This window comes from Marmota marmota, unplaced genomic scaffold (assembly GCF_001458135.2).
Source record: "Marmota marmota marmota unplaced genomic scaffold, marMar, whole genome shotgun sequence".
Lineage (NCBI taxonomy): Eukaryota > Metazoa > Chordata > Mammalia > Rodentia > Sciuridae > Marmota > Marmota marmota.
Window position 1 is genome coordinate 4,810 of NW_026011897.1, and position 4,403 is coordinate 9,212.

General features: G+C 35.4%; 1 pseudogene; it reads right to left on the reverse strand.

Annotated features, from left to right (window-relative positions):
* Positions 1-724: 724 nt before the first annotated feature.
* Positions 725-4,187, reverse strand: LOC107134000 (annotated as a pseudogene).
* Positions 4,188-4,403: the final 216 nt, after the last annotated feature.

The window sequence follows — 4,403 nt, forward strand, 5'->3', positions numbered from 1 at the left end:
GATGTCTCTTCAACAGATGTATTTCATTTCCTTTTGGGTACATACACAGCAAATGGATTGCAGAATAATATGGTGGTTCTATTTTTAATTTTTTTAGGAAAACTCCTTGTGTTTTCCACAGTAGAAAGCCTGATGCTTTTCTTTCTATTCCCAGAAGTGACTTCCCATCACTTCTTCCATGTTCACATTGCTGAAAGGTATTCTCTAGGTTCATGCCATACATCATGGAAGTCACATAAGGGCATAAGAACAAGGAGGTAAGGTCATTGGGAGTATCTTAGCCCCTCTCCACCTCATCTTCTATCAGAACATTGGGCTTGATACAAAGAAAAGTTTAATGCATACATCATGGATATGGGACAAAGTATGCTGTTTAGCTGTACATTGATAAATTATAGAAGGAATAAATAAATTATTTTGAGGGGATCCCAAATGGCAGATATATAGAGATAGATATGAGAGGAAGAAGCTGAGTATATTCAGACATTTAGAATACCTGGTCTGTATAAAATGTATTACTAAACCAAAGTCATTTCATATTAGATGGAGGGATAACATACTAGGGTTATAGCCAAGGATGAATTTACAGCACATGACAGATAAAAAACAAAGATAGTTATATTTGCATACCAAAATGCTTATTTTCACTTCCCCCTCCCATGATCAGTATCCTTGAACAAAAAAGAAACACTAAAACTTTTTTCATTCTATATTGCTCTGACCATATACATTTATACATTTGGAGACTTTTTTTCTAGAAAGGAAAGAGTTGATAAATCAACCCTTTAATCTATGAGTTAATATTAGACATACTATTGGTAGAGGAGAAGAGATCCCATTATTCATATTTTTTTCAGATGAACCACAAACAAAAGTTTTATTTTAACTCCATGTTTACAAAAAAAATACTGATTCATACATGAACTGGGTTTTCACTGGGTTTAATACATTAAAATGACATAATCCAACCCTACTCATGCATTACTTTCAGAGATACAGCACAACTGGAAATAGAGTTCCCATCACGGTGGACATTTCTAAAAAGCAAATGCCTATGGGTGCTCCTGAGCCCTCAAAACAATAATAATAGTAGTAAAAACAAAAGTAACCGACACCACAGTTCTCTAAGAATGGCTGTGTTCTGCACATTGTGGAAAGATAATAAAAACAGCCTTCTAGAATTTCAATATGCGTCATAACATGGATTTCATCTCCCTTAGTTTGCTTGCTGCCTTCTTAGATCACTTGATTAGAAGCCTGTTTTCATTGCTTCTGTACCAATTGCTGTTGGTCTTTGTAGGCTACATGTTTTAAGCTTCTGTAAAGAACATTACAAGTTATTTGATGTAATTTAATTTTGTACTGAATGTTCTTCAAAGAATTTTATGAACAATACAACATTTTAAATGAGTCTTCAAATTCTCTTGTTGAGAAACAATATTGTTGCTTTTTCCAACTTTACCTATAAATGATCTAATTCCAGGTAAATTTAAGAGGGATCCAAGAACTGGCATTCTTCTAATAAAGCCAACAACACAGAAAAGAAGCCCCTGAACAAGTTAAGAATCCATAAATTTCAAAGATCCTGCCTCTCAAAGGCCAACCAATAAGAACTACAAATACACCACCTCGGAAAAATCCTGTAGCTTTCATTTCATGTTTTTGGAAGAAGAATCTGAATGTTCTTTCTAAACTGATTATAAGAGCCTAGCCAGTCACAAACAAAACATTTCCAATAGCCAGTAGTACTTTGTCAAAAAAAGAGAATCATTCCAAACAACAGGAAAAACTGTTAATCCCATTTCAATTTTCTGGATGTCTGTTAAGGAGATCGTGGTTGTAGTGGTGAGGGCAGTGGAGGCAGCACCTCAAAACGCCCAGTGTGAAAAGCTGAGTAGGGAGAAAAGAAGGCAGGAAGCAGCCCAGGAGAGCTGTCACATCTTCCAGAAACATCCACTATTCATAATTTTAAACCATACATTTCTCTCAAAAGTTGAGAAATTAGAGAACAGAGCATGGAGACACACATCTGAGTTTTCCTATATCCATGCATAATCCCATTTTTCTATATATCTGTCCCCAAAATGCAAACACTGTCAGGAATTTGGTAAGTATATTTTGTCCATGATTTTCTAACATTAGTATTGATTTGCTTATGTGTAATTCTCTTGAAAATCTAGGTAACCAATATACTACTCTATATTACATCTAACATTTTAATAAAATACTGAATTAAAGTCTTTCTGTGAAGTACATATATTTAGATATAACATTTCAATGCATTACATTGCCTGAAGATTGGATTTCATTTTATTTTTTAATTTCTCATGACAACAATCCTATGAAAATTCTCACACTTCTCTTATCACACAAGTGAGAATTTGTATATGATGTGTGCCTGCAGGATAGCTGTTTTGAGTTGTAAAAAAGATGTATATTCAATTTTTACTATTTAATGCCTACATTTGTTTTTCCAATAGAAAAAATCAGGTGCTATCAAATATTTTCTTTTATTAAGATATCAAATGAAGCGAAGCTCAGTGGCACACACCTGTAATCCCAGTAACTCAGAAGTCTGAGGTAGGAGGACCACAAATTCAAAGCCAGCCTCAACAAGTGAGGCCCTAAGGAACTTAGTGAGACCCTCTCTCTAAATAAAAAATAAAAGCACCCCTGGGTTCATTCCCCAGTACAAAAACAATACAACAAAAAAAGATATCAAATAAGAAATATTCTTGAAGTCTGTCTAATATAATCACTCCATGAGAGTTCCATGTGAAAATTCTCATCTTATATAGGAAATAATATTTCCATGTCTCAGATGTCCAAACTTGGTTGTAAAAATGCATTATTATTCATTTTAAAAATTACATACTTATGTCAGAAATGCCTCTATAAACCACATTTCATGCTGCCACTTCTCAGATGAACTCACTGAATTGCAAGAGAAAGAATCAATGCTTGTGCCTTGGTTTGTTCATCTGTGCTCGAGGAGGTTTTACAAGAAAAACTCTAATTTGGCTCCCATGAGGAAACAAAGTCCTGAAAGTACAGTCAATAGACCACGGTCTGAGTCCAATTTCTTTTTCTAACACTCACACTGTAGTACGTATAAAGAACTCTTCCCTTCTCTGTACTAGCTTTCCTTATCTGGAAATGGGGAGAATAATACTAAACTCTAGAGATGTACAGTGCCTAAACTTAATAAATATTTGTTCATTATTTTGTAAATAGAATTTGAATCATCATTGGAATTTATTCCAGGCTTATTCATAAAGTACAATCCTATACAGTTTTCATGCCCTTTTGTTGTTTATATGGTACAGAAGACAAGTCTCTCGGGTCTCAGGCACTGGAGCCCAAGAGAATTGAAATAGAAAGTTCTATTCCTTTCAAGTAAAAGAACAATAATGTTTTATACCTGGGAGTGATCATTGTAGGTGAAATTAAATAAACTATATAGAGTCAGGCACTTGGGAAAGTTTAATAAAGAATCATGACATCATCATTATAGTCATCTTTGTTCTTATCTTCATCCTGACCTTCATGATCATTTTAGAGCACATAAGAGACAGTTTAGAGAGATCCATTTCTTGTGCTAATGAGAGAGATACCCACCAGAGCTAGACCTAGTGTAGAAAGAGAACAGAACTCCATTCAGTCTTGGATCCTGACCAGAACCAAGACTATAAACTAGAATAGTGGTCACAGAGGGTGGGAAGGGTAGGGAGAGGTGGGAAAGAGGGAGACTGGATAACAGGTACTAAAATACAGTTAGCTAGGAGGAATAAATTTTAGTGTTCTATATCACAGAAGGGTAGGCAAAGTTTACAATAATTTATTATATATTTTATAAAGAACTAGAAGAGAGGCATTTTAATGTTCCCAACACAAAGAAATAAGAAATGTTTTAGGAGATATAAATGCTAATTATCCTGGTTTGATCATGAAATATTATATACATGTATCAAATTATCACACTGCTCCATAAGCATATATAAAATTATTATGTCAATTAATTTTTAATTTAATTTTTTATTTCATAGGCCTCTGAGTTAAAACTTTGTATTTGGGGGGCCTCCTATCTGGATACTCCAACTTCTTGTCTGGGTAATGAGGGACTGATGCTCTCTGAGTCCCTTCTGTATCCAGTTTCTTCCACCACACTCACCAGTCAGAGCTGTCATGTTGGGGTATGACCAAGGAGTGATGATCCATTGCCTCTCCCCTGCCTGGTGAGTGGTGAGGAATCAGGCTCCGTCCTCAGAATTGGCAGGAGGACAGACTCAGGCATGGACCTCCAATGTAGACCATGACTCTAGAAAGAGGAGACACACAGAACCAACTGGACTGGGACCAAGAAGCTGCAGGACATAGGCCAACTGTTTATAGTTGTATGGGTG